The sequence below is a fragment of the Rhipicephalus sanguineus genome, chromosome 8 (genome assembly GCF_013339695.2).
Source record: "Rhipicephalus sanguineus isolate Rsan-2018 chromosome 8, BIME_Rsan_1.4, whole genome shotgun sequence".
In the NCBI taxonomy this organism is placed as follows: Eukaryota; Metazoa; Arthropoda; class Arachnida; order Ixodida; family Ixodidae; genus Rhipicephalus; species Rhipicephalus sanguineus.
The window spans coordinates 97,976,916-97,988,378 of record NC_051183.1 but is presented as its reverse complement, the minus strand read 5'-3'; the positions used below and the strand labels follow the sequence as shown (position 1 = coordinate 97,988,378).

Below are 11,463 nucleotides of genomic sequence, written 5' to 3'. Positions count from 1 at the left end.
TTTGAGCTCGTTTTGTACATTTTTTGGCAATCCGCCGTCGTTTCTGACGAAATGACACTTCACCAATCGAACATTTTACCCTCGACCTCTTCATATTCTCACAAGAGACATGTCACTGCGCCGCCGCCAACGGAGCACAGTCAAGAACACTACACACAACAATGGTGTTGCATCAGCACGGGGTATACAAGCAGGCGAGCGAACCGTAACGCACATGGTAGCGGACCTGCTGATATGTGGTCTTATTACGTAATTTATTATAAATAATTCGGCTTGTAAATTAGACAGAAAACGCTACAGCGGCAGCTGCACTGACTGTTAATAACTATTGAGCGTTTCCTTGGCACGGTCATGCCTCCATTTCGGGTTTTCTAGGTATCTAACTGCCGCAAGCAAAATCCATAGCCTCCTCTATACTTTCTGTGCCTGCTACGTCGTGAAGAGAACAATAGGAGCGCTCCGTCGCCGGAGTTGTGGAGAGTCGGCACTTGCCTTCGTGGTGGCGCCACTCACGGGTGGCAAGGTCAGCGAGGCCGTTCGAGCGCCGAGAAGTGGATGGCCCGAAAACGCGGCTGTTGCGGCCGTTATCACACCAGTACGCCGCACTCGTTGGTTTTGCGCCTTGAAATAATAGGAACAGCCATTCTTCAAAGGCTGACAGTGGTCCACGACTTACGAGTGGTATTTATCGAACACGACTTGTGCGACTGAAAAATGAACCGACACCCTGTGGTGGGAACTTTGCGGAATTCAGTTTACATTTATTAATGATTACCATGATCTTACAAAAGATTATTGCAAGCGGGGGCCTGGGTACACGTCAACGCAAGCAGAAGTGCTGTTGTAGACAGCACAGATGTGTTTTCTTTTTATATTCACGAGAAGCCTAGGATATATTTCGTGACGTATGTACTGTTTTTTTTTTTTTTTTTTTTGCACGAGTTTAAAAACGAAACAAGTTAATGGTATAGCGAGACATTTCAAGTGGAAACTGGGCGCAATTAAGTTGGCCGCAGGCAAAACGCAGGTCCAGGAAACTGATTCAGTGGCAGCTGAAGGGCATGCAAGCATTTTATTCTTAGACACACAAGATGAAAATATATATGGAAACTGCTTTTTAAGCTTAACATACTTTCTGCTCAGAGGCTTTTGCGAGAATGACTTGTAAATGTCAATTTCGTCGGTGGCTGCAGCTGCATAGTTAACGAGTAGTGGCCTGATAAACTTCAAGCAGATAAGCTGTGCCAGGTCCTGGTGGTGCAGCCGGTCACTCTGGGGGCAGTTAAGTAGGCCAGAATCAACAATGGCAGGTACAGCCACTTCCTGAAGTGTTCTCAGCGGCTTCTCCACCCTTGGCTCTTTTTTAAGAGCAGTTTCCACGAAGAGGCGCAAAATGTCCAAGACATAGACGAGCTGGTGAGAAGGGTACAGTAGCCCGCCCCTGTCTTGATTTCGTAACTCGTACTTCATATGTAACTCGTACTTTAGATGTAACTCGTACTTCAGAGTACGAGTTACATCTAAAAATGGACAATCCGTGGTACGTACACATACATGGGACAATGAGGAAAGACACATGTAGATTTCGCTCACCTCTTTGTGACTGCCTCCTGAAGGCTGCTAGCAAGGGGTGTTGTCACCGATCTTGGAGGAGTGTGCGTTGGAGATAGATTGAGAAGGCGCAGGTAGGCACAGCAAACATAATTTAATTGCAGACAAGAAAAACTATAAGAAAGACACTCAAAACAACTAACAATGAAAATCTTACAAACACTAGAGCAATATGCAAAAATAAACAAACACAATTCTCAGTACTTCTACACTTCCGACTCGCGTCGCTACTATGGAGTCTGTCTGGCCACTTAGGCCTAAGTCCAGCCTCCATTGTGCTGGTTCCCCAGTCGATGTCGCCGACGATCCTCTGTCGTCCCGATGAACTGTCGTCCCGATGCATAACAGACCACGAAGCTGCCGTAAGCCTTTTCCCAGTCGCTGACGTGGCAGGGCGTCTCGGTCGCTTAGGCCTAAGTACGAGCTCGGCCCCTGCTGTACTTGATGACGTGGCGTCCCGGGGATTGTTGCTGGCCGAAGTTTAAAGGGGGACTGCTGCTGGTGTGTCCGGAATTGCCGCAAGGTGCTGCAGCACCTCCGAGGAGCCTCGCCCGAGCATCGTCGAGGTCAACGGCCATGCCACGGAGTGCCAGCGTCACGGCCTCTGGAATCGAACGCCCGCTGCCTTCCCGTTGACAGAACGTAGCTGCCAATGCGACCTTCTTCTCCAGTAGCCACGCAAACAATGCCAGCTCATCGAACTGCTGCCTTCGTTTACGGCTCGTGTCACGCGCATCGCGCCGTGTGCTACCCTGCACGCGCTCGTGCCTGTTCCGCGTGCTTCTCCTCCTACTTCGTCGTCTTTGTCGTCCATACGTCTTCTCCTTACTCATCACAGGTATGCAGTACTTCAGCGGCGGGAGGGATCGGTGGTACCGCAGCAGAGAGTGAAGTGTTGGCTGCAGGACGCCCATGTACATATATTGCTCGTCTTGTAATATATCTAGTGCCTTTGCCACAGCGTACATCGCCTGGGAAGATAAGAGATAGAATCAACGCACTGCATGATGTTAAACAAATAATCGAAACATACCTTGCAGTATTCATCAATGAACAGAGATTCCTCATGTTGCAGTCGTGGCAACGAAAGTGCATCGAACGTTGCGTCCACCCTCCCTTTCTGGAACTTGTTTATGAACTTCACGGCGTTGAACAACAAATTTCATCGTGTTGCGTTTTGCACAGGGAGCGGCCTTCTCAAGGCAGTTTTTATAGCTTCGGCTGCCTGCACAGACTGGGCTTGCTTTCTCCAAAGAGTCTTTAGCTTTTTGCGAAAACAGTCCTCGCCATTTCGCGGTAGGCAACGTTGTTGCCGGCATTTTCAGCGTCGACCGAGGCGACGAGGTTCAATGTGTGCGCGGCACACCTCCTGTGCCGTGGCAGGTGGACCTCCTGAGACGAATCATTATTGGATCCACTGTCGAGCGCGTCAGTAATGCTATTTGTCACGAAATCTAGATCATCTTGAACTGTTTCTCCAAAGACTCTGCATACCGAAAAAGTGGAAATTCCCAACAAGTTAGGGCGAAAACGAGCTGGTGGAGGTTGTACCTTTTTATACAGCATCAATATCATCTGATGGGCTAGTCGGTTGAACACTATGAAATAAAAGTGCAGACAGCTAGGGAAAAAATACGGGACAGGACAGAGCACTCAACAATAAAACGTAGAGAAAGGCAAGAAGGAAGCGAAGGTTAATATCGATTAAAAAAGAAAGCTAAACACGATGACTATATCCGCGCAGACGTACATCTGTGGTACGCTTCTAACAGAAACAAATATTTAATATACATAATACAATAATGAGGTTTAGAAAAATGAAAATACCCTATTAAAACAGAACTCCATGTCTTTTGGAAAGATGAGAGACGACACAATGTGTAAAGTTTGTGTGTTGTGTCTGCACTGCATTTGCCTCTCGTCTGTTTTAGTCTCGGGTCTTTTTATGATAATGCCTCCAGAGCCTACTTGTGTTTTAATTCCTCACTCTACAAAATAACCACTTAACCATTTAGGTTTCCGAAGGATACGCAGAGGTCTGTCGTAAATGGTAAGGTTACAAAATGAACCTATGTATGCTATAGTCGAGTGCATGGAACTCTACAGTCATAGAGGTCCGCGAATACAGTGTACGAAGCTCATTGGTTCATTGCGATCAAAAGAAGCACTGCTTAAATCAAGTGAAACGTTCATACTGCAGCTTTAGTTCTTTTTTGGGAAGCATTAAGATATTAAAAATAGGCAACCTCAGTGTAGACAATCAGATGCAACAGAAGCAGCCTTGTAACCTACCTAAATGCTTTCACAAAGTTTGAACCGTTGTCCGTGATGATGACGCATATCTTGTGCAGAATCTTGTATTCCACAAATGCTGCATGGAGTGCTGTCACGATCACGTCATAAGTGTGACGACCCGAGAGCCATTGGCACACAAGCGCTGCGGATCTTCTTTCCAGAGACTGTTCATCTATAAGGTGAACCGTCACACCCAGGAAGCTTCTATGAAAAATGAAGAAAAAGAGAATGGGCAATCTTACTACCAGCGACATCAATCTAGTCAATTTGAAATCAGAAAGGGATCTTCACTAATTCACAACTGCCGCGCCAAGTACGCGGACGCAAATATCCTACGTGCATTGCGTTGCAGCTTTGTTTGGCATGGTTAAAAACCATTGTGCCAAATAATTTACAATCCACCATGAGTCGATCCAGCAGTGCTGAGGTATCTTACGTTGTCCACAATAAGCGTTCAAGCCAGATCCGCTGCTCGAGTCTTTATTTATTCGGGTTTCTATGTGTGTCTTCTTTTTCCATATTTAGGGGCGAAGCTCCTTTGGGTGTGGGTCTGTGCCTCTCTGTAGTATGTAGTAGTAGTAGTAGTAGTAGTAGGTAGCCACCTCTAGTTCTCAGAAAGATCCCTAGATGGCGCGGAGGCGCTCGCTGCGTTGCAGATGCGTGCTCTAGTCCCCCCTCCGATCTCTTGCCTCGCGAGGCCGACGCAGGCAGCATCTGCTAGTGAGTTTCTTGATTGAAAAAACAGACTGCTCGCGCTGCACAACCGTTCACTGACGACCCCGTGTATATAGCCACTGGATTTTGACTTCCAAGGTAGTGCTTTGTGAGATTTCTCCTGTGTGTGATTAAACAAGAAAAATTCACAGTGTACATGTAAAATTAAAGTAAGCTGCAAGTCGCCATGACTCTCATCGACCCTTTAGTATAAACACGCCCGATCTCGTGTCCTTGATGATGTACTGGGCAGAATTCACGGAAGATTCACATATGGAGCGTTTCATTGATGGAAGGCAATCGTTCGATTTAGTGCGGCGACATACGCTAGGGGGACCGTTGTAATGAAGGGACCACGTAAACCAACAGTACAATAAAAGTTTGATGTTTAATATATACACGCTGTTTTTCACGTGTTTACTTAATCATAGACTGGGTGAATTACTCTGAGTATTCACGGTTTACCGATGATTCCCTTCGGAGCTTCGCCCCACTCATCATCATTCACCCCGTGGATATGCTGTGATTTTTTTTTCTTACGACGAAACTTAAGATTACCGTGCAATACATGACACATATGCTTACTCGCCTGTTTAAAACCTAAAATATCTCGTTTGTTTGTTAATTGTACATACACAACTTGCAAATGTGGCCTACGAAATATATCATAAATGACTTTGTTTTCCCGGGCTCTACGTTTCACAAATTCCAGGAAGTGACACAGTTCCGCAAATATTTCGTAGGTACATTTTGCGGTAGCCACTGGCATGTATTCATATCTATGGGGTGACCCAATCTCTTAATGAATTTTTTTGCGGTTTTATGTGATCGCGGAAATCGCACAAATTAGGACTTCATGAAAAGCAATCACGCAGCGTGCTGTTTTGTTTATAGCCTACACTAAGAGTAAGGGCCTCACCTGTTTGAGGCTGTCCAGCAGTCAGCGGTGCAGCAGACCGTCGATACCTTCTCCAATGTGGCGATGAGAGACGCTTTTTGCTCTCTGTACAGGATGTCGATCTGATTGACCAGTCACTTCCTGTTTAGCACCGTTGCCGATGGTTGCATTGCATTAATCAAACACCGGAACTGTTCATTTTAAACGACAGGAAAACAATTAGCCTGTCTATGCGACTTTGTGACAGCCTTGGGTCGACTCGTTGCTGCAAGACAGGAGTCCACTGTTTGTGTCGAACTCTCGCCCGCGTGCCTTTTCTCTCCTACGGTGGGGCCATGCTCGGCTTTCCTCTTCTTGGAGTCAAACTCCTTCAGGGCAACCGGATGCTTCTTCCGCGCAAAACGAAAGTTTAATTACAGTAGCTTCAACTTCATCGGCATAATTCGTTATATACAATGAAACAGGTGTACAAAAGTAGAATCCCGACATTTATAAAGGTGAAACTTACCTCTAGATGCTTCCGCAGGTTTGATGAGGAGGTCTTGCTAGTAGAGTACTCTTTTCTGCAAATGCTGCACAACACTGTAATTTTTGCTGCTGTCGTCTTCAACACCGAAAAATATTCACGGCAGGAAGGCCAAGGCAGCGGCTGCTCTGTGTCGACAGGCATGGCTGTCGAACAGAAAGAGGACTAATACGGAGGGTAAACTAGATGACACAGACGAAACGATCTTTCAACTTAAACTAAAGGCTCGTTCACACCAAATGCCAAGCGGTGTTTTCAACGCGGCGAGGTGACGAGCTTGCAGGTTCGCGAAACCCTGAGACGGTACACCTGCGGACGAACAGTGCTTTTTTGCACAGCGCTCGGAACACTGCGCGTTGGACATAAGAGACGGCGCACTTTGTTTGAGCGTTGAAATTCCTGGACGCCCCTGCATCTACGGAAAGTTCGCCTGTTGCCCTCTCCAAGTTTTGCGCTTGTGCATTTTCTTGCTCTGCTTTGCCTCAGGAAAGGGATTTGCTTGGCTATGGACTATGAGAGCGGTCGTCGGACCGATACAAGCTGATCGACCATGATATATGTTGCGTAAATAGTGACGATTGGTTGGATGTCACGGAGGGGCGGAGTCAGGGCCTATGAAAAGCGACCGCGGGACCGTGGTCAAGCTGAGGAAAAGAGGAGAGAGGAGATCAAGAGAGTCGCGAGATAGCTGGACGTTCATTTTGACGTCTCGGGAGGGATCCCCTCTCGAGCTGCCAAAGTTCGGTCGCTCGAAGTCCCGAAAAAAAAAAAAATGAATATCTAGGTGCTTGGAGCACGAAGAAGTCCACCGCGACGACCTAGGAGAGCCCCCGGACGAATTGGACAGTGACCCGGAGTACAACTCTCGAACCTCGACCCGAACCGATCCGAACAACGAGCCTCTAGACCTGCGACATGGACTCACTCGTGAGATGAGCCACACCCCTTTCTATTTTCACGAACTTTGCGAAGCAGGAAGCAGCGAATTAGGACATTGCGTGGTTTAACTAATTATTATCTTCACCCTCTTGTGCTGATTGCGTTATTTTATTATCATTGATATCCTCCTCCTGTATTCTGCATTTTACATCGCGAGTGTCGTATTTCTTTGTTATGATTTTGTGTAGTGTGTGTCGTGTGAGGAGAGCACGTGCGTATGTCATTTATAATTACTAATAATTTGTTTGTAAACAAGGAGAGCTCGTTGCCTCTTTTTCTTCCCAGCCCCAGCACGAATCCTTTCGAGTAGAAGTTGTGGAGATGCATAGCCAAGAGGGGGCGAGCGAGTGTAGGTAGTGGCCTCCCCTCTTTGGCGGTCGATAGGAAGGGGGGACGTCTCATTGCCATGGAAAGACTTTCTTTCGAACAATTAGGCCTTGGACCCCCCCCCGAAAAAAAAATCCTGGCCACGTGCCCGGGGAGGGAGGGGGAATTCTGGAATTGTGTTGTGGTTCATTCCCCACAATGCATGGGCTTGCAACAACAACCGCGGCCCCCTACCAAACATTTGCAAAGACATGTGTGACGTGTGTGAAACGTTTGCAAGGACGTGTGACTAATGAACTGATCGACCTCCATTCTTTTCTTTTCTCTTTTTTTGTTGTTGCCAGTGTATCCTGAGAATGCCACCTGCATGGGAGGTGAAACGTCTCTCATTTTGTTAATAATAGTCGGAGTAGACCTTTGACAGCCAGCTACAAAGATGTTTTAAAAAATTGCTTTGCTAGTTCACGGCAATTCTGGCTTTCAGCCGTTTCGCGCTGCTGCTTTCTAGCCACCTGTCAAACACGGTGAGCTTGAAACCTCGGACGAAGGAATGCTCCACCGACACACCAAGAACAGAGCTAGAAGCTGAAGTGGCAAAAAGGATATATACCCCGCCCCCTCCCCGCTTTCCAAAAGCACTTAGCAAGCTGTTCAGCTGCAACATGATTGATTTACATCTAGTTTACAAGTAAACTTCAAACTCTGTCTTCTGCTGGGAAGACATAAAACTACGAGGGGAGCACTCTTGTGAAAAGTTGATAGGTGGAGAGTATATGGTTAAGGAGAAAGTTCGAAAACATGGAAAGCGTTTAATGTCGGCCTTTAAAGCGGTATTCACACGGGGGACAAATCCTCGGGGGATAAAGACTCGGGGCGAATGGAGGGGGAGACCAGTATTACCAGACTGCTCTTGTGGCTTGTACCGCCTGTTTCACCAGCTGCTGACAGCGATGACCCCAGCTGCAGACTGGACACCTACTGTCGCTCTCTGCAGGAGCAAGTGCAACAATGTGGCCAAACAAGAGCCCAAAATTCCGCAATATCGCCCACCGTCGGGAGGTCGTTTGTCTTGTCGGGGGAAAGCTCCCCTTGAGGAGACGCGGGGGGTTCGCGCCCACTCACTAATCCGTGACGTCGAGGTCACATGATCCGTAATCCCCCCCCCTGCCCCGTGTTTGCCCCAGATTTCTTCCTCGTGTGAATGCCCCTTAACGAGTGTTGCTGTTGGATAATTAAAAAACCACATAAGTAACTGTAACGGGTTTTTTCGTTAGTTACTCTGTAAAAAAGTAGCAGTGTTACAGTTAGAAGCTACTCTAACTTAAAAGTAACTAGTTACAGTTACAAGTTACTGAAAAAAGTAACTAGTCACCAGTAACGCGTTACTAGTAACTAGTTGACTGCCCAAGACTGAGCGTGGCCAGCACGTGACGAGAAAGGAGGATCGTCTCCACGTGGTTGACACACGCGGAGAGACACAGATCGTCATTTGAGAGAGAGCAAACACTCCGCCACAGCTTTCTTTTTTTAAAGACGATAGTCTTTCTTGGGGAACTTAGACGCAGAAATTTTGTTCTGTCTGTCTGTCTTTCTGTTTGTATGTCGGTCACCCGAATACCCCTCCCCCTTCCCGCCCCGGCCGCCACTGTTTAACCACTTTCTGAAAGCCCAGCCATCTTGCACTGGTATCACTTGTGAACATTGTCGATCAAAAAGCAAATGTTATGCATACCTGAGGTACAACATCAATACATAAGTATTAGGTGGTGTGTTCCTTTACTAGAAAATACATAAATACGTAATTTTAAAGACCCTAGTGTTTCTTGCGCTGCGCTGAAAATGCTAGTGTTTTTCTGGCTGCGCTGCAAATGCGACGCTAGGAGCCAGATGCTGCGGTTCAAAATAGAGGAGGAGAACTCATGTAATACGGCCGGCCGGCAGAAGACTATCGTCTTACGACGACATTTGCAGCGAAGCACGCAGATACGCGGCCAATTTTTTTTCCTTTTTCTCTCTTTGCGCACGGCGTTCAAAGGAGAAGGGTCTCTGCGTGGCAGGGACGGGAAAGGGGGAAGCGTGGCACACGGTGGAGTCGCAGATCGGCATTTGAGAGAGAGCAAACATTCCGCCACAGCTTTTTCTTTTTTTTCTTTTTTCCTTCTTTGCGCGTGGCATTGAGGTGTCTCTCTATGGCGGGGTGGGAGCAATGCTGGTCGGAGGCACCGCCGCGGGATTTGGCGTGGTGATGAGAGCATTTTCGGAGCGCGGTATGTTCGAATTAACCGTTGCAAGTGCTTGCGCGTTTGAATTACCAGGCGTTTTCGCCCATTGGAATACATATAGCTTTATTGGGACCACAGCGTCGGTTCTTATTAACCGGAAGTTCGAAGTAAGCGTGTTCGAATTAATGAGATTAGACTACTAATTCCGTGCTCACTTTTTTAGAGCGCAGCTCTTATGCCTTTTCCTGTGTAACCCATGTAATATAGCATGCAGAAAAGTAAAATAACCAGTCTTCAAGCAGTGCTTGCTTGCTTGCTTGTACCTCTGTACTGGCTCCTACCCACTACGGGGGATTGGCGAAGAAGCCGGCGGTTATTCTAAATGAAAAATTAAGGCCTATGCAGAATAAAAGTTGTAAAAACAATATAGAGAAATTTTTGATACACAGTAAAATTTAAAAAGAAAAAAGGGAAAAATTGATCGAACTTTTTGAATCATTTTAAAATTATTCATAATAAATTATTCTTACGTAGGTTAAATTATAGTTGTTTAATAACGAAATCGTGAATTTAAGCTTGGTTTGGGAAGAGAGGTGATCAATGACATAGCAAGGTAATCTCCTTGTATCTCCCAAGAATTCGCAGAGGGCCCCGCAGACGTTCCTGTTGCTAAGTTCCAATGAAGCAGCCCCAAAGGACAGAATATTCGGAGTAATTGCGCAGTGAGTGTGTGGTTTAATGCCTCCCACCCACTGCAATGTGCGCAGCCATAATTATTCATCGTCATCAGCCACATGCAGCATAAATGAAGTGCGCAGATGTGTAGTGGGTACTTCACTTATCCGCAGAAAGACTAATAATGGTGTAGTGGGTGCCGTCCTACTTTAAAAAAATTACGATTTAGGGCATAGTCGATACCTTGCAGAAAGCCAGAATTTCACACACAGTTGGCCTTGCCCCAACATGAAGCTGCGCTCAGAATTTGCATTAGGCAGTATACAGTCAAACCTTGCTACAGCGAAGCTGACCGGACCCGGGAAAAAATTTCGTTGAAACGGAAATTTCGTTATGGCGAAATCTGTCCCAGAACACTGTCACATTTGACTACACACTTACAAACATAATTTATTTTCGAAAGAAGTCTGTCAGCTTCGTTTGCCGCCTTCCTTTGGACATCAGTGCCGTGGTGCGATGCTCGCACTCGGTCAGCAGCTGCATCGCGACGTTGTCATCGTGGGCACCACTGAAATTGCAAATGACATCAAATGCGTCCATCACACTCAACGCAGAACGCGCCGCCGAAGCATCTTTTGCGTCACTCTCGTCGTCCAACAACGCATCGTCATGGTGAACCTCGTCGGTTAGCTCCTCACGAGAAAAAACGTCCACGTCAACGGCGATATATTTGTCCATGGTCACGTCCGTTGGCACATTTCCGGTGTCCCGATGCGCTGCCCAGGCTGCAGTAGCTTCTGTTGCAGGTGGCTCCATTCTACAATGGTCGTCACCTTCGTCTGTTGACGAGTTGGCCGTCGTTTCTGCGTCGGGCTTAAAGCCGGTGTGCGCAAAGCAGTTTTCTATAATGCTTCGCCAGGTCGCCATCCACGCCATAGCGAGCATTTGTAGGGCCATGAAGAAATCCACTTTGGTTTGGCGCCCTGTGTCAACAAACAGCAACAGTCGCTGAATCAGCTGCTGCCGATAAGTGCTTTTTATGCTGTGAATTATTCCCTAGTCTAATAGCTGAATCAAAGCCGTGCAGTTAGGCGGGCAAAAGCTCAAGTCCACATTGTCTAGCTCAACGTCGTCAACGTTTTGAGCTGAGCAATTATCAATTAGCAAGCGTACCTTGTGATTTTGGGCCTTCATGTCGTGGTCGAACGCTTTTATCCAATCACGGAAGATGGCCCGCGTCATCCATTATTTTCTGT

The 11,463-nt window shown here is 47.0% G+C and overlaps 2 pseudogenes; both read right to left on the bottom strand.

Moving 5' to 3' along the window:
* The window catches only part of LOC125759474 (uncharacterized), a 13,260-nt pseudogene extending 11,790 nt beyond the window's left edge, over positions 1–1,470 (bottom strand).
* Positions 1,471–5,506: 4,036 nt separating this feature from the next.
* LOC125759580 (uncharacterized) lies at positions 5,507–6,303 on the bottom strand (annotated as a pseudogene).
* Between the last annotated feature and the right edge of the window lie 5,160 nt (positions 6,304–11,463).